The following is an 18,704-nucleotide window of genomic DNA, read 5'->3' as shown; positions in this document are numbered from 1 at the left end:
GCTGGGACAGGCGGGTGAATTAGCTAAATATTTGGAGACTGGAGAGGCCTGGAGCCCTAAGCAGAGCCTGGGGCAGGCAGGAGCCTGGGGCAGGGATAGAACCCAGGCGTCCTGGCTCCCAGCCCCCCCGCTCTAACCACTAGAACGCACTCCCCTCCCAGGGCTAGGAAGGGAACCCGCCGGCGTCTTGGCAGGTGAATGCTGATCTCTGAGCTGTGCAGGTGCCGGCACCGCCTGGCTGGGTCCCACGCCGGGCACGATCCCGGCCCAGAAATTAGACCCCGATCTGCGCTTGGAAGCCCGCCTGTGAGAGGAGAACCCGCCGGGAGCCCGCACGCGGGCAGGGCCTCACAGCTGCCTCTCTTCACCCTCCGAGCCAGCCCCAGCGCCCCGCCGACTCCCCCGGGGGCGCCCGCTGCACATTTGCTTTCGTCCTCCCCGGCTTCGTTCATCATCCGCTGCCGGGCGCGACGATCACGTATTAATTAGCGGTTTGTCACGGGCAGGAGCCGGCCCCCGGGGTGAAAACGCACCCGGGCAGCAGGCGAAATCGGCTCGAGAAGAGACTGGATTTGTAGTGTCCCCACACGCACGACCCTGGCAGAGCGGGGGGCACGGGGTGGGACAGCAGGGGGCTGCGGGTCGGGAGTGGGGGCACGGGCAGAGCTGGGGGTGGCTGAATCTTGTGCAGGCCCCGCTCAGCAGCCCCCCCCCCATGCCCGTAGGTCCCGTTCCGTTTTCCCTCCCCCTCGGCCGATCACAGGGGCGGCCCGGGGGACCCTCTTCCCCCTGCCTCCTTATCGCAGGATTTAAACCAGCCCCTCCAGGAGCGAGCGCGGCCTGCGAGCGTCCCCACAGCCCCTGTGATGTGAACTAAATCCATCCTAATTAGCGCTGATCTGCATGGGGAAATGCAAACGAGGCCGGCCCGGCTCGCTGGCAATTAGCCATTCCAGTCGGGCACGAAGACAGCGAACGAGGAGTGGGCTGGCAGACACGGGGCTCGGCTAGGACACCTGGGTTCTAGCCCCAGCCCTGTCTACTGGCTGGCCAGTCACGCCGCCGCCCTGTGCCTCAGTTTCCCCACTTATGAAGGGGGCGGGATGGTGTCAAAATGACCCCCTTGCCGGTTGAGCCTGAAGGCCTCCAGGGATCTCCTAGAGTCCAAGAGCAGAGGGGCCCCGGGTGGTTGTCTAGCCCAGAGCCCCCCGCCTCGCTGGTTCTGACCCATCTGCCTGCGGAGTGGGAGTCGGGGGTGTGAAGTGTCAGCCCAGCGAGCCGGTGTGTGTAGGGGGTGGGGAGGTGCAGGTGAGTTTGGGGGTGCAAGGACCTGTTTTGGGGTGTCTATATGTGGGGGGGGAGGTGGGTAGTGAGAGGGCTCTGCAGGAAGGCGTGGGTGCTGTTCACGGTCTTGAAGGGGTGCGTGCAGCCGTGTGGGTGCTGAGGCCCTGAGGGCAGTGTTGTGTAGCTGCATGTGCTATGCCGTTGTGTAGCCGTGTGTGTTGTGTTGTGTAGCTCTGTGTGTGTTGAGTAGCCCTGTGTGTGTGTGTGTGTGTGTGTGTGTGTGTGTGTTGTTGTTGTGTTGTGTAGCCCAGTATGTGTGTGTTGTTGTGTGGAGCTGTGTGTGTTGTTGTGTGGAGCTGAGACCCCGAGGGGGCTGTCCTGGCCTAGGGCGAGCTGGCCCTTTAAGGGGAGGGGTGCTCAGCTGCACCTGTGCCAGGTGTCACCACCTCCCCCCCCCCACCCTGCGTGCAGGGAGGGGCTGCCCCAGGGTCATGTGACCTCAAAGCCGAGCCCCAGGGAAGGGCCAGGCCCCACCTCCGGGCTCCTGGGACCTGCCTGTGCTGGGCACTGCTGAGCCACTAGAGGGAAACTGAGGCAGCAGCTGGGCCTGAAGCCAGACCAGGTAAGCCCCTGTCCCGGCGGGGGGAGGAGAGGCCCCTGAGAGCTGCTTTCACCCAGGCCCTGGCTGGCTGCCGTGGCAGGTGGGGGCTCCCGGCGCCAGGAGCCACCCGGTGCCCCTCACTCCTGACCCGCAGCCCCCCGCTATCTCACCCGGCCCCTTTCCCCACCCTAGACAGCTCCCCCCCTCCCCGGGTCCTGTCCCCTTGCACTGACTCTGCCAAGGCCCTCTGCCCCTCACCCCCCCGCTAGCTTGGGGGCTGCTTCTCCCCAACTGGGCACCCTGGGCTCCTTGATCTCTGGGCAGGCAGGCCCCTTCCTTTGGTCCCTCCTTGTTCACCCCCCGGCCCTGATGCCCCACGCCTGGAAAGGGGGCAGAAAACAGATCTCCCCGATGCCTGTGCTGGGGGCATGATGAGGAGGCGGGTGGGGAAACTGAGGCATGAGGCAGGCCATGTGTCTGGCCCAAGAGAGCTGGGCCTTGAAGCTGGGACTTGTGCCTCACGCCAGTAGGGCAGGAGCCTGGGCGTTGGGCCCCCCTTCGCCCCCCCGCCCATTCATAGAATCATAGAATCATAGAATATTAGAGTTGGAAGGGACCTCAGGAGGTCATCTAGTCCAACCCCCTGCTCAAAGCAGGACTAACCTCTGCTATATCATCCCAACCAGGGCTTTGTCAAGCCGCAGCTTAAAAACCTCTAAGGATGGAGATTCCACCACCTCCCTAGGTAACCCATTCCAGTGCTTCACCACCCTCCTAGTAAAAAACTTTTTCCTAATGTCCAACCTAGACCTCCCCCCCTGCAACTTGAGACCGTTGCTCCTTGTTCTGTCATCTGCCACCACCGAGAACAGCCTAGCCCCATCCTCCCTGGAACCCCCTTTCAGGTAGTTAAAGGCCGCTATCAAATCCCCCCTCACTCTTCTCTTTTGCAGACTAAACAAGCCCAGTTCCCTCAGCCTCTCCTCATAAGTCCTGTGCTCCAGCCCCCTAATCATTTTGGTTGCCCTCCGCTGGACTCTCTCCAACTTGTCCACATCCTTTTTGTATTGGGGGGCCCAAAACTGGACACAATATTCTAAATGCGGCCTCACCAATGCCGAATAGAGGGGAATAATCACTTCCCGTGACCTGCTAGCAGTGCCCCTCCTAATGCAGCCCAATATGCCATTGGCCTTCTTGACAACCAGGGCACACTGCTGACTCATATCCAGCTTTTTATCCACCGTTACCCCCAGGTCCCTTTCTGCAGAGCTGCTGCCCAGTTCGTCGGTCCCCAGTCTATAGCTGTGCATGGGATTCTTCCTTCCTAAGTGGAGGACTCTGCACTTATCTTTGTTGAACCTCATTAGATTTCTTTTGGCCCAATCCTCCAGTTTGTTTAGGTCACTCTGTATCCTATCCCTACCTTGCAGGGTATCTACCACTCCCCCCAGCTTAGTGTCGTCCGCAAACTTGCTGAGGGTGCAATCTACCCCATCCTCCAGATCATTAATAAAGATGTTGAACAAAACCGGCCCCAGGACCGACCCCTGGGGAACTCCGCTTGTGACCGGTTGCCAGCTAGACATGGAGCCATTGATCACTACTCGTTGAGCCCTATGCTCTAGCCAGTTCACTATCCATTTTATAGTCCTTTCATCCAACCCATACCCCCCCCCCCCCCCCCGTCCTGGCCTCCCCGTCCACCCAGCCTGTCTCGGGTGGCTAGGGGGAGTGAGGTGGATGGCTAAGTGACAGGTCCCCCCCCCCACCTCCCCCCTCAGCCGGACCTGTGAGAGACAGCTGGGAGGTGGCCTTAGCAAGTCCATCCAGAGAGGAGCTGGGGGAAAAACTTGGGGGGGGGGGGGGGGAACGTGCCTGTGACTGCTACTGCAGGCCGGGGCAGGAGGGGACAGAAGGATGGATGGGGGGGACTTGTGGGGAGTAGCTGTAAGATGTCGGTCTCCGCGACCCCCAGAGAGGGGGGAATGGGGCAGGGAGATGCCAGGTCTGACCTCTCAGGCCCCCACCGGCAGGGGGAAGATCCCACCAGGTTGCCTCCTTTCTCCCCCCACCCCTGGCGCTCGGGGCTCCTTGGCTGATCGTCACCCAAGAGGCGAGGCCGTCTCTTGCCCTGGAGGGGTACCGGGGGGGCTGGGCCATGTGCCCCAAGCACGGGGGGGGGGAAGCTCTTGTTGCAGGCGGGATGCCGGGCTGGATGGACGGGGTCTGACCCCCGCGGGCGCGGGACACAGGACTGGGGGATCCAGCGCAGCCAGAGGGGGCCCCACCAGTCTCCAACAACCCCTGCGCCCCCCTCGCACTGAACCGGGTCCCCAAACCCCTCCTGTAAATGCCCTGAAAACAACAAACCAGGGCTCCCCCCACCTGTCTCCTCCCCCCCCCCCCGGGGGCCTGATCCAGCCCTGTGTGGACGGGTCCTGCAGGTTCCCCTGTCCCGCCCACCCGTTCCCTAAATGTCAAATGTGCAATTAGGCGGCTGAGGCACGCGGCGCTTTGTGCGGCCAGGGGCCCGGGGGTGGCTTCGGCTTTTTTTTTTATTTTCCCCTTGTCTGCGCGCAGCCCGTAAACACTCAATTAAGCCCGCGCGCCGGTACCTGGCTCGTGGAGCTGCCGGTAATTATGTGGGTTTTTGGTGTCAGCCCAGCGGGGAAGTGCTGTTCCAGCTAATTGGCGCTTTGCCTGGGCACGCTGAGTCCTGAACTTCTGCAGCTGGAGCTGGTGGCATTTTGGGAACAGCTGCAAGACGCTGGGTTGTGTGTGTGTGTGACGGGGGGGCAGCCCCTCCCCACTCAGATGTCGCAAGCAGCTGGAGGTCTTTGCAAAACAAGGAGGAGGTGGGGGGGCCGATGATTAATATCCCAGGGATACCGGACTAGATGGGGAGCGGAGGACCTCCCCCTCTGACCCCCGGCAAGGCCTGCAGCGCTAGGCGCTGTACACTCGAGGGATGATAAAAAGATGGCTGGATGGTCGCATTGTAAACTTGCGGAGAACCTTCTGGCGTCTGTTGTTGGAGGGAAAAGGCGCCTGGACTCCTGGGTCCCCTTCCCACGCTGATTTGCTTTGGCTAAGTCCTTGCCTCTTTCCCTGCCTCAGTTTCCCCACCTGTCGCTGTCAGATAAGGCAGGTAGGACTCATTAGCGCCGCTAAGACATCTGGTGTTTTGTTTATTGTTAAGGAGGGAAGCGGCGAAGTATCCCTTCTCTGGCCTGCGTTTTGGAGCGGAGATTAATTAAAATAAATGTAAAAACAGAACTGTTTTCCGATGCATTTCACGGTTTATTCCTGGCTGTCTGAACGCCCGCTCCCTGCCTCACGCATGTGCCAGGCTGCCGAAAGGGGAAGGACTCTTTCCCTTTTAAAGCAGTAACCACCTCTGGAGGGGCGCTTGCCACAGTGCCCGTACTGGGGTCAGTGGGTTTTTAATAAACCGTGCCCTGCTGTGGAATCCATCCAGGACAATGCGAGCCCCGCTGGCCGGGGAGGGTCTCGGCTGACTTGGCGACCATACGGAGGCTGTGTTCTCTCTGCATTTGTCACCGGCGCAACCGTGGCGGGAATGCGGTGGCCAGCTGTGGTGGCCCCGGCTCAGGCAGGAGGCTGATACGTTAGAAAGGGTTCAGAGAAGAGGGCCGATAGTGATTAAAACCTTGGAAAACCTGCCTCCGAGGGACTGACGCCCACAGGCGATTGGTTTAGCTTATCAAAGGGGAGGTTAAGGGTGAGGTGCTCACAGCCTCTCAGTACCTGAGGGGGAACAAAGATTCATAATGGGCTCTTCAGCGTAGCAGACGAAGGGATAACGAGATCTGAGGGCTGCAAGCTGAAGCTAGGGAAATCCAGACTGGAAATAAAGCGCAGAATCTTAACGCTGAGAGGAGCCGCCCCTTGGACCAGCTTCTCTAGGACTGCGCGTCTGCCGTCCCCGGCAACTTGGAAATCAGGACTGGATGTCTTAACAATCTGCTCTAGTGCGAACAGAAAAGCTGGTGCCTAAGTCATGGCTTAGTCTCAGCCGGACCCAGCCACGGGCACAAGTTAGAGCAACCCTCAGGCTGCTCTAGCATATTCTCTAGAAGCAGAATATCCACCCAGGGCAGCGTGATATGGCCCTGCCCTGCCCTGATCCATCCCCTAGTCTAGGAGCAAGAAGTGGGGTGCAGAGTCTGTACCCCAGCTCCACACCAACCAGTGGAGGATCCCCAGGGGGCTATTTGCACAGACTCCAGGGCGTGACGGCAAACCAGAGCCCCCCCCCACTTACAACACGTGGCTGGCGCAGAGATGTGACGGGAACGCCCAGTAGCCGTGTTCCTTTCAAGTTTCCCCGAGCAAAATCCATCCGCTCCAGTGGTGGCGGAATAGCGGCTGCTCGCTGCTGCGCGGAGCGGGATTGCGAAGGACCGAGGGCTGCCAGGAAATCCACAAACACCAGGCTCGCTTTAAATGCACTAAAAAAAAACCAAACCCCACCCCAGCTCTGACTGCTGAGCCTTTAAGATACCGATTAATTGGCATGAATTCTCAGCTCAAGACAGGACAGCACCAGGTGGTGATAAAAAGACACTTTGAAAAGGAATCTGCATTTAACAGGCTAATTGGCCCATAATTATTGCCAGACAGTTTAAAGAAGAGGAAGGAACAGGACCGGCTTCACCAAGAGAGCGTAAAACACACGACACTTAAAAAAGACCTTGGCTGGGTTCTTTTCATCCTGCCCCTGACTCTTTTTCACACCACCGGGGCAGCGCGCAAGCAACACAACCCGCTGGTGTGTGGCACAGCACAGCACGAAAACGCAATGTAACACACAGGCACCCAGTGGCGCTTAGCCCGCCACGGCGGGCACGCGATGCAACGCAGCCCGGTGTGACGCGCCGCGCCGCCGTGCGATGCGACGCTGCACAGGGCAATGCGAGGGGGAAGCGTGCCGCGCCAGGCAGCGCAGCTCGCCGCCCGCACCCCCTGTGATGTCACGCACAGTCGCTTAGTGTAACACGGCACAGAGCTGTGCAACGGCGTGGGTCGCAGCACAATGTCGCACAAAAATGCCCTGCTGTGGAACAGAACGCAATGTGACCTAACGCAGCGTCATGCGATCCAACACCCAGTTAGGCAATATGGCATAAGACAAGTTGCTGGCACCCAAGTCTATGCAACGCAACACAACACAACGAGATCAAAGGATGCAATATAAGGTAACACAACACACTGTAACGCAGTTCACTACAGTGCAACATAATGACGCAATGCACCCATCATATTATAACACAATAGCACACAACCCGGGACACCGCAGTGTGATAGCGTGCAGGATTATGTGCTCCACTGCAACACAAATCCATACGATGTGATGGACCACACCGCCTCGAAACACAACGCAAAGCAGCACGACGCTTTATAATACCCTCCAAAGCAACGTGCAATCGCACAATTAACCGCCACGCAACCCCGTGCAACACAACTCAACAGGTCGTTGTACAATTCGGCACAAGGGGAATCACAAAAACTGCCCTGTACCACGCGGTGCAAAGCACCGTGACAGCAGGCAGCACCACACTGCTCCGTGCAGCCCGCCAGCGCGAAATGCAGGTTTTTAGGAAGGATTTTAGGGGTGTTCTCATTTCCTGGAGCCATGGGGCAAGGGAGGGCATGGCTGGGGCAGGAATAATGGAGGGGGGGGGAGATCTGGGCCTTGGGGCTGGCCTGGCTGACCCCACAGGTCACTCGGGGGAGGAGAGGGGCTGGGCCCTGGCTTGCGGCTGACTCCCCCGGGGCGCACGCGCTCCGCCATTGATTTCCTATTATGAAGTTCAGTAAGAAAAATGACACGATCTGGTTACGGAGCCGCAGCCCTGATTGGCCGCGTTCCCTTCGTGTCCTGGCTGCAATGGGAATTGATTTTGCAGCCGCTAGTCCCCGCATTAGACGCTGGCAGGGAGGGAGGGGGCTGGGAAGGGGAGGATCGGCAGACCGGAGACAGGGACTGGGGGGGAGGGAGGTGACGGCAGCACCTGCTGGGCTTTGCTTCTCCTTAATGGGGACCTGGCGTGACCCCTGGCGAAGCACCGGTTCTGCATGCCAGGGGCTGCCTGGGCATGTGATCTCAGCAGGCTTGAGCCTGGGGGGTAGGGAGCGGGGGCGTGAAGGCAGGCGGGGAGCTGGTGGAAGATCAGACGCATACCCAGCACTTGTCATGTGGCTGAGTGTGCCGGGGAACAGGTTGGTCGTTATTTAGCCCAGCTCCAAGGGAAGTCAGAGGGGCTCCCTGGGCACAGAGGACCCAGGGTGTGGGCTGAGCCATGCTGAAGGAGGAACAGTGGGCACAACCACCCCTGGGGAGAAGGCTGGGGCTGGATTTGAGCCTCACTTGGGGATGAAGCCCAGGCAGCGGGGAAGCTTTGGAACCTGTGGCGGCTCGTGCAGACGCTGTGGGCGCGTGCCCTGAGCAGTATAGATCATTCCCGACTGGTAGCAGCATAAAGAGTTAACCCGGCGCCGGCCTGACCCGTTTGGCACCATGGAGCCTGAGGTCTTCCCTGCTCCTCCAGGCACAGACAGCCACTGTCACCTGGCACTAAGGGCAGGTCCCCTTTCAGACCATTATCCCCCCCACCCCCAACTCTCAGCCTGCCCCCCAAGGACTGTTATTTTGGCTGCGACTAGAGGCCTCAGCCCCAGTCAGGGTCCTGGCGCGCCCGGCGCTGCATGGACAAAGTGAGAGTCCCTGCCCCAAAGAGCTCCCAGTCTAGACACAGGGTAGGAGGGGAAACTGAGACACAGACCGGGGACGAGACTCTGCCAACAGAGTTTTGAGTGATAAAATGACACCCCGGGACGTTTCTATCATTCTCCAATGAAGCTCCCGGGGCCAGGCATAATGAAAACCCAGCGCGGCTCCATCAGAACAGATGCCCAGGCCGCACGTCGCGGCGGGAATGCCCAGGTGCTGTGTCCCACACTCCCTTCGTGGCGCTGTTTCGTGGCTCAGGAGCAGGGTGCGGGTTTGCAAAGACGCTGTTGTGCTGGCTCGTGGGATGCAATTTCCTGGCGAGGGAACGGTTGCCTTCATCTCTCTAACGTGAACCGGAGCGGCTCCCCGGGATCTAGGCACTGGTGGGCTGGGCTGAGACCCCGGACCGACAGGATTGGCTGTGCGCTGTTTGTGACCGCCTCTGTTCCAGGACTGCTGCGTGCAGCGTAAAGAAACAAGTTGCAGTGAGACAATATCCAGACGCGTCGGCCCTCTTGCGATGGGGAGCTGGCCTGCAGGGCCCCAAAATCTGCCACCTCGCCTCAGAGGGAGTGGTATTAAAGATACATTTCTAAATAGTTAATTAATGATGTTAATAATGGACTGCTCTGTTCCCATGGCCTCTAGCAACTCGTTCCACGGGTGGCATGCACAGATAACATTAATCAGCAGTTGGGGAGGTCATATGGCTTAGGTGGTAGGACACTGGATGGCACTTAGCAGATGCCTCTGAGCTGCTGGGTGATGGCCCTGCCCCGTGCCTCAGTTTCCCCTCCCACCCTTTGTCTATTTAGACTGAGCCATTCTGTCCCCTATGGCTCTCGTTAAACGTCCGTAGAGCACCTATCTAAGGTAATTATACAGCCGCCCACCCCCCCATTAATCTAGGGTGTGAGGGATTCATAATTTCTAGTGTATTTATCTTCCCGGGTTAGGTAGGGAAAGGGTTAAGTGACTTGCCAAAGATCAAACAAGCAGTCTGTGGCAGAGCGGGGATTTGAACTCAACACTCCTACGTTAGCATGCTAACCACTAGGCTCTCCTTCCCCTCTGCCTACCTCCCTTCTCCCCTCATGGGGGGAGCAGTGCTACTGTAATCCACCTAATAAATGATAGCCCGCAATCTCCCTTAGACGTCACCGGTTCAAATCCGCCTCAGGTCGGATGGGTCCAAAAATTCTTCTTGGCAGCTGAGCCGCAGTGAACAGAGTAGTCGTGTGAGTGTGTGTGTGTGTGTGGGGCAGGGGATTAATTTCGCAGTGAGGCTCCCGTCCCCCAGATCCCCCTTGCAGCAAGACCCCAATGCGGGGCTGCACAAGTGGCCACTTCCTCGGCTGAAAGCTAGGAGGCGCTAAATGCAATTCCCCGGGTGCCGCGTCTTTGGCAAGGCGCGCCCCTTCCCGGGGCCAGATCTGCACAGGCGCTCGGCCGCGCCGGCCCAGGGAGGAATGAAATCCAGGCAGAGCGGCCAAGAAATTCAGAAACTTTTCCTGCAAGGGGGGTTCACCAGAGGGTTTTTTTTCATCCCCCCCCATCTCGCTCCTTTTGTTTCGTGACATATAAAGACTGTCAAAATAAGTAATTAACAGGCGGAGAAGGCTGAGATTTCTTTGCATGGCTGTAATTGCTGAGGAAAATAATGCTCTCCTGTCAGAGCTGGGGGCCTGGCACGGGGCTGATGAGGAGTTCATTGTTTAGCAATAAGCACCTCTGGAAAATGCCTAATTGCTGAGGCAGATGAAGGTCAGTTGAAGGGCGAGCCAGAGTCCCTGTTCTCGTGGGCACTTTGTCAAGCAGAGGAATTATTTTTTCGACAAGTTCGGCGGTTTGGATTTATTTATATCTCTCTCTCAACGGCGGTTTGAAAGGGAAAAAGGGCTTGTCACTACAGCCGAGGGGCTAGCATGGGTCCTTCTGTCTGCATGAGGCCCCCTCCCGTGGCTGTAGCATCGGAGTACCTCGCAATCGATGAGGTGGTTATCCTCACGGCATGTCTGGAAGCCAGACGGGGAAACTGAGGCGCAGAGCAGCGTCAAATAGTGCAGCACCAAGGGACGGGGTTGGGTCTGGAGGAGACTCAGCCTGTCGCAGGGCTTCTTTGAAAACCTGCCCCTTAGTTTCTCTGGGCCTCAGTTTTCCCCATCTGTGAAATGGGGCTAATATAACCCCTTCCTGGCACAACAGGGTCTCAGTGGACTCCTGTGATAAAGTAACAGCCAGGTGACTTCTTGCTGTCGATGCACAGCTGATTGCTCAGCGGTGGGGATGGGGTGTCTTATGTGTGTGTCTGGGTAAAGTTTCCCCCGCGGTGTCGGGCTGGGGGAATGAGACATGTTTCCTCGTGGGGGGAGGAGTGTGTGTGGATGTCCAAAGCTTTGTAGGAATCAGGAGACAGCAAGAGACAAGCGGTGCAGTGGGTGGAGAGTGAAACCTTCCCATGATCTCACAGCCCCCTGGCCTCCCCTAGAGATCAAAGCTGGGGCAGGAATGGGGTGGCCAGCCTGGGACGGGGCAGGTTATAATGCTGCTCATAGCTGGAGCTGACGGGGCTTTACAAATGACATGCCCGCAGCACCACTGAGATGCAGCCACCTCTGGGGTGGGGCGCAGCAGCTGTGTATACAGGGATCCTTCAGCCAGCGCTGAGACACAGCTGCCCCGGGTGGGCGGGCGTACGGCAGCTCTTCACGAGCCCGCAGGAAGGCTGTACGCATTTCGGGCAGACGTCCCCCGACTCCCAGAGCGGCCCCAGAGCGATGCACCTGGGCCGTCTAAGGTAGCGTGGCCCAGTGGGCAGAGCGCTCAGTCAGCTTTGGAGGCCCGGTTCTATTCCAGGTGACCTTGGGCCGGTGACTCCCCCACTGTGCCTCAATTTCCCCTCCCACTCCTTGCTTCTGCAGCCGGGAAGCTCTTCTGGCCGGGGACTGTCTCTGCCTCTGTCCGTGCTGTGCGATTGCTGCTGGGATGGTTTCAGCCCAGGTCCAGATGGTCGCCAATGGGACCCCTGGGCTCTTCTCCAGCTATCTGAAATGAGACGCGCCGGTCTGGCTGGATGAAGATTCACCATCCTGGAGGCGGCTTCTGACGCTCGGGCCCTTTCTGGAGCCTTGTTCCCAGGCTGTGTGCGTGCCGGCTCGATGTCGCTCGTCACCCTGCGGGAGGCCGGCGTTCAGATCTTCTGGGCCCCCCAAAAAAACCCCAGACTGAGCTGCAAAGCGGATGCACATGGGCTGAATAAAGGCAGGGGGCTACCCGGAGAGGCGGGGAGGGCAGGGAGCAAGTCTAGCTAGAGCATCAGAGAAATGGGGGGCTGAAAGGGACCTCGAGGGGTTGTCCAGTCCAGCCCCCTGCACTCGCTGGGGCAGGACCTAGACCAGAGGTTTGCCCGACCTGCGGTGCCGGGGGCGTGACGCTGTCTGGTTTAAGGGGACCAACATGACAATCCTTCGTCTGAGAGCGGCCACGGCAGGTGCCCCGAGAGAGGCTGTAGTTTGCCAAGCGGGATGCTACTGCTGTCATGTTTGTGTTGGACGTTAGGGAGAGGTTTGTGCCTCTGCATTTCAACTGGTGCTGTGTGTTTCTGGCCCGCACCCCAGACAGCATGGCTGCAGCAGCGATAATGGCCCATTAAGGGAACTCACAGGTAACGTGGGCCCAGGGAGAGGAGCCGGGGCCACACCTGATGAGTCACCAGGACTTGGCCAGGTGACCCTGGACTCCATCATGTGCCTGTACATTTCCACAAGCCGCAGCAGGGCAGAGGGACATAAAAGGCAGCTGCTGCTCCGTCCAGCCCTTCCCTGTTGTCTTCAGTTTTCATTCCCGCTTCCGACCTCTGGGCCGACTCAAATCTGCAACAGAAGCTGTGAAACAAAGGACCGGGACGGGACGTGCACCAGAGGGACCAAAGGAGCCAGCAAACACCACAATTCTACTGAAAACCTGCTAGACAGGGACTCTTCAATCACCTGTCTGTGTCCCGTTGCTTTAATCCTATAACACATCTGACCTTGTTTGTCTTTTCCCTTTTATAACAAACCTTTAGTGGTCGTTACTGAGGGACTGGCTGGCACCATGGGATTTTGGGTCAGATCCAACCCTCGTATTGAGCGGGCGACCGGGCTGACATTTTGGGGTCAGGAGAACTTTTTGGCGAAGAGCGGAGAGTGGTAATAACTTCTCTCTCTACTGGACCTAGTGGCTGATTGGGAGCCAGAGACAGAACTGCAGGAAAGGGGGCTGGGTAGTTTTTGGTTTTGCTTCTGGATAACCGGCGTGGGGAATCAGGAGAACGGTTTCGTGGCTGGCCGGGGAGTGTAACTTCAGTGTCACCCACCACCGCTGGGAGAATCTGCTCTGCGTTTGCAGCCTGCCCTGACTTTGGCGTATCCAGGTGGTCTGCCTTCAGGACAGACGGGTCACAGGGAATTCCCCGACTTCCGACTGCCCCGAGTGTTGCAAACGTTTTCCTAATATCTCCCTATTGCTGTAGATGGAGCCCATTGCTTCTTGTCCTGCCTTCAGGGGCCCCTGACTCCTTGTAACAGCCCTTGTCGGATCTGGAAGCTGTTCTCGGGTCCCCCCCACCCCCGGTCATCTTTTCTCAAGGCTAAACGTGCCCAGGTTTTGTAACTTTTCCCCCAGAGCTCAGGATTTCTAAACCTTTGCTCATTTTTGTTGCTGTCCTCCGGACTATCTCCAGTTGGTCCCCATCTTTCCTACAGTGTGGCGACGCTATTCCAGCGCAGGCTGTCCCAGGGATGAGTACAGCGGGACAGCTTCACACCCCCACTTCCCCGCCCCGGCTGACGCACCTGTTCCTACACCCCAGAACCACCCGAGCCTTTTTCGCTCCTGCATCACGCTCCATTTGTGCCTTTCCAGGGGCCCGGCCGCCTGGCCAGATATTTCCCCCTCTCGTATCTGGGGCTTTGATTGATTTATTTTTTTCCCTTCCCAAGTGACGTACTTTGCATTCGTCTCCCTTGAATTCCACCTTGTCGATTGCGGCCCAAGGTTCCCATTTGTCCAGCTCGTTGTGAATTCTAGCCCTGTCCCGCCCGGTGCCAGCAGCCCCTCCCCACGGAGGGAATTGAAATTTCATAGGCATCTTCTTCCCCCGAAGGATGGCATGGGGGGGCCTGCGTCTTACTAAAACCAAGGTGCGCCAGGTCCTCTGCGTCCTCCTCTGCCAGGCTTCCTCCCCATCCGCCAGGCACGGAGAGGCGGTGGGGGGCTGGCCGGCTGGAGGGGTGCGGGGGGGTGGAGACGCTAATGCAGTTTGTGGTCAGAGGGCCGTAAAATATCAGGCATTTCAGAGACAGGCACACGGTGAGGGGGGTGTCTGCGATAGGCCCCCCCCCCAAACACTTTTCTGGCCTGTCCATTGCTGTGGTGCAAACAGCTGTCACCTCTGGCGTCGCCGGCCTGTTCATATACACGCTCGCCGCTAGAGGCCCCCGCGCCCCTCCTGCAATAAGCTGATTGCCCCGCCAACGGCCGGCCGAGCCTGGGTTCGGGCCCATCTGGCCTGGTACCCTGCCTCCCAGCTGCGCCGGGGATCAGAGCCCCGGCTCCCCGCCCTCCCATCTCCACCCTGCCTCCTTTCTCCTCTCCACGCTAGATCACACCCCCGGCCCCTCCTGCCCTGGATCGCCCCCTCCCTCCGCAGCAGGGGAGACCCACACCCCATGGGCCGCCAGGGAGCAGCTCCTGGACTGGTTCCACCTGCGTCAAAACAAGACTCCAGCCACAGCTGTGCCCCCAGCCCCGCCCTGGCTCGGCCTGGCCTCCAACACCAAGCTCTGCTGGCTGCGTGAAGTGCAGCCTCAGATTCCTGCCCTGCCCCACACCTGCTCTGGGCCGCTGTCTGCTCTCCTGCCCCAGAGCCCCCCCCTCCATTACCTTCCATCCCACACTCCCTGCTCCTGCCCGGCAATCTCCGCTCGCCTTCCTGGCTTCTCCACAGGCCCCGCGGCACGGAGCTGGGCAGAAAGCGGCTTGTTTTCTCCAGCCAGGCCCTCTCCACCTGCTTTGCATCCTAGTCAGTGCGGGACAGGGGCTGGCTTGTGCGGGGGAGGCCGTCTGGCAAACACAGCTTTGCCTTTTGCATAAGGAAAGCGCCGCCTGGACCCAATGGGCCTTGCGAAGTGGGGGCGTGACGGAGCGCCTGCCCCAGAGGCGACCCAGAGCTGGGAGCGGTCCGGTTCCTGCAGTGCGTCCCTTCTCCGAGTGTGCATGCGTGGACGTGCACACTTCTGTGTTCATGAGTGTGTGCCCGCACGCGCTTTGGCTGTGTACCCGCCCGTTGTGCATGCACATGCCTAGTGCCTTCGTTGGGGGTCGTGTGTGCCGGTTGGCGAGCGCACCCACGGGCCGCTGCACACCCGTGCAAACGGGGCTTTGTGTGAACACGGCGGAGGAGCGGGCCAAGAAGCACCGAGACAACTGGCGGCTCCCGCGCACGTTTTCACACCGGAGCGGCTTTAAGGAGCCGTGAGACGCTGCTGAGCGGTGCCAGACACCAACTGCGGGGGGGGAAGCTGATCACGAGTGTTCTCAAGATGAGACCCCCCCCCCCCCCCAGTCCGTGCCCGTGGTACAACAGGTTCCATGTGAATGTGATATTTATATAGCGTAACAAACGCGAGTTCTTTCTTGAGCGTTCCCGCCCCCAGTGATAATAGGATTAATAATAGCTTTAATTAACACACAATATTAGCCTGGGAAGTGGAATCGATTCAGTGTAACTCAGGGCCGGATCTTGTCATTGACTGCGAGGTGCTAATTATTAATAATGGATTTCCAGTGGTAATAGAATTAATATTCGGCTGTTACCTCTTATCCCATAAATTACCCCGTCCCAACGAGCTCCGTGGTGTGTGTGCAAAAACGTTCTGCACACGCGTGTGCACGGGCGTGCGCCTGGATCGAGGCGGCTGGGCCGGGAGGTCCTTTACGTCCTGAGCCTTTCGGCCCCGATCCAGCAAAGCGCGTAGGCACCTGCTTAGCCCCAAAAGCCAGAATCCCTGGGGCTCTGGAGGGGTTGGTGAGTTTGACTCTCCTGGGACGCTGGGACCCAGACCCTCGTTTCCCCAGCTCTGCGTGAGCAGCTGGGCGGAAGGGACTGAGGGAGGGAGAGAGGCCAGCTAAGCATATCCAGCCGTGAACGCCCCGGAGCCGGAATGGGCCAGAGAGGGCTGCACTGGGCCCGGTGCACGGTGGCAACACGATTTTGCCCTAGTGCCTATCTGGGAGCTTGCTAGGTCCCTTATGACCATGATGCTTCCTGGCCCCTGGGATGGGCTGTGAGGTTTGCAAGTGTTTGCAGAGCAGGTGTGCTAGCCTGTGATTGCTTATTTACTCTGTGTGTGTCTGTGCGTGTGTGTGAAGGTATATCTGTGTGTGTGTGTGTGTGTGTGCAGGCGTTAAGGTGTATCTGCGTGTCAAGATCTACCAGCCGGCGTGTCGTGCTCCGCTGCGCTCAGCCCCCCCCGGCTGGTGGCTGTCAGGATGAAGGAAGAGGCTGTTACCTTCCTTAGGTTGGAGGGAGGCTGCATTAAAGCAATCGGCAGCCGGTGACCCGGCTTATTTATAAAAGGCGCTTTTCGAAATCGCAGCTTCCAGGGCCTGGGTTTTACTTCAGAGAAGCTGGGGGGGGGGGATCGATATTTCGGGCCAGGGGCCAGGCCGGTGTTAATTGCAGATTCGGTTACAGAAAACACCGCCTGCTGTTTCTTCTTGATCCAACAACAACAGCAGCAGCTGATGAGAGGAACCAGCCCTGCCCGCCCGGCTGCCCTGCCACCCACCCGCCTTCAGTCTAGGTCTGAACAATCCCCCCCCAGCTGGGGCGGTGCCCCCCACTCCTGACCCGCAGCCCCCTCCTAGCCCAGCCCTGGGCTCCCCCCGAAACAGCTCTGCCGGGGCCCCGCAGCCCCAGTCTCATTCCCACCCCTGTGCCCTGCTGCTGCCAGGGGGCTCTGCTCTGGGGGGCTGGAGCCCCTGGGGTGCCCAGCTCCCCTCCCCACGTCGCTCAGGCTGGTGGTGATTATTTCCCGGGGGGGGGGGGATGACGCTCAGCACTTGGCAAGCCGAGCCCCGTTGATTAATGGAAGGAATTACCCTGATAATAGCCCTTTAAATGAAGGTGCTGGATATAAATGATGTCTGGGCACCCGCGGGATGATGGATGGCGGCGGGCACCTCCCCAGGCCGGCTTGCAAACGCATTTGCAGCAGGTGTGGGGGGGACACAGCCCCGGGGGGGGGGGGAGAAGCAATTCCAGGCCCCCGGCTGCTCTTTGGGCACCGAGCGGGGGCTGGCGAAGCCCGGGCGGTCGCCAGCGATGATGTGATTGAGGGGGGGGTGTGGCTTTGCGTGCGGGGGAGGGGGGGGTGTGTCATGACATCATTGCCTCGGGCGTGAGGTCAGCGGTGATGTCACAGACGTCCAGCCCCGCCGGCGGCCGGGAGGATCTCAAAATGCCGGCAGAAATCCTGGGGCTGGAGAAAGCTCCCAAAGCAATTCAGACCGCCCCCCCCCCCCCAGCCAGATCCAGGCTCTGGGGCGTTCCTCGCCTCCCCCCCACAGCCGCCAGCAAAGGCTAAGGAGGGGGGCTGCCTCGTTTGCCCGGCCCCGAGACCCCTTGAAGGCAAAGGGGTTGAATGGGCGTCCCACCCGGCTTGGCAATTCCTCGGGGGCCCCTGCTCCCCGGGCGCCGCAGGAGAAGCCAAATGAGCTGGAGGTGGAACGGCGCCCCGGCCCCCTCCCCGAGAGCCGGGGGAGAGCCGCGGCGAATCCAATTTGATGCGGTCTCTCTCCTTCCACCCGCCGTGTCAGCGGCGCTTGGAAGAAAGAATCCATTAAAATAACACAGCGGAGGGGTGGGGGGGAGAAAGGGAAACCAAACCCTTCTGCAGCGCACACACACACACACACACACGAGGGAAATTGGATTGGAGATCGTGGCAGCCCCCGCGCCAACCCCGGGGCCGTCGCACATGGGCACCAGGCCTGGGGGGGTGTGGGGTGAGGGCGAAGCGCCCTGGGCGCCGGGCTGGAGAAAGAGACAAAGGTCTCTCCACCAGGAGAGCGGCGGTGCGGAGCGGCCGGCCCACTGGGCCGAGGCTCGCTGGGCCTGGGTTCCGGGCCCACCTCTGCCGCGGGGGGGCCCTGTGGGCAAATGGCCGCCCGGTGCCTCAGTTTCCCCCTTTCTGCCCTCGGGCTGTTTAATGGGTGAGATCTGGAGAGGGGCTGTGTCTCTGCGGTGCACAGGGGCCCTACTCTCAGGCGCCGCTCGAACACAAAGAGGGGAGCGGGCCGCAAGGGGGGAGCAAAATGAAATCCTTGGGCAGCTGATGCTCCCTCGTGCTAAGGCTGCTCAGCCTTTAAGGAGGGTAGAAATGGCTTCCTCGGGGCAGGGGGCCATCCTGGGTGATGGCAGGGCTCTGCCCCGGGTCAGAGATGCAGCTGGAGCTCACCCCCCCCCCCACCCCCGCTGCATCCAGGGGCCCAGAACATCCCCGGGGCCCAAAACGGGTTAGATCTGCCAGGGAGCGGCAGGAGAAGCTGGCGCGGGTGCGGAGGGAAGCCAGGTCTGCAGAATCATTCGGGAGGGGTCGAATGGAAAACGGATTGAACCGTGGGTCTGGGGGGGCCTGGGAACGGCCGGGGGTTGGCTTGGCTCGTGATCACTCCACACGCGTGCGGGGCTGGTGGCCGGAGATTTTGGATGGAAACCCGCCTCCAAAGAATCGAAACATTTCTCTCCCCCCCCCCCCTTTCCTAGGATTTCTCGATCAAACAGATCCTCCAAAACCGACCCGGCTTCACCCAAGGGGCTGGTGTCGTCCAGTCTGTGCATTTCACCCCCCCCCCCAAAGCAGAGTGCAAAAATTGTCACCCTGCTCAACCCAGCCATCCGGTTCCCCCCCCCCCACTCCCCGCCTCCTCTCCAGAGTCACGCTGTCTGCAAAACAAGGGGGGGCAGCGATGGGAAAAGGGGGGGCACAGGAGCACAAGCCGGCGATGCTTGTTCCT

The 18,704-nt window shown here is 59.7% G+C and overlaps 1 long non-coding RNA gene across 1 annotated transcript; it reads left to right on the top strand.

Annotated features, from left to right (window-relative positions):
• The first annotated feature begins 1,768 nt into the window (after nucleotides 1-1,768).
• On the top strand, nucleotides 1,769-12,077 carry LOC137140953 (uncharacterized). Its single transcript, XR_010916514.1, has 2 exons — nucleotides 1,769-1,906; nucleotides 11,564-12,077. It is a non-coding gene; the product is annotated as an uncharacterized lncRNA (long non-coding RNA).
• The last annotated feature ends 6,627 nt before the right edge of the window (nucleotides 12,078-18,704 follow it).

Source organism: Emydura macquarii, unplaced genomic scaffold, assembly GCF_026122565.2.
Source record: "Emydura macquarii macquarii isolate MOO-44397 ecotype Brisbane River unplaced genomic scaffold, CSIRO-AGI_Emac_v2 contig_2994, whole genome shotgun sequence".
Taxonomy (NCBI): Eukaryota; Metazoa; Chordata; order Testudines; family Chelidae; genus Emydura; species Emydura macquarii.
This window is presented reverse-complemented; position numbering and strand designations above follow the sequence as displayed.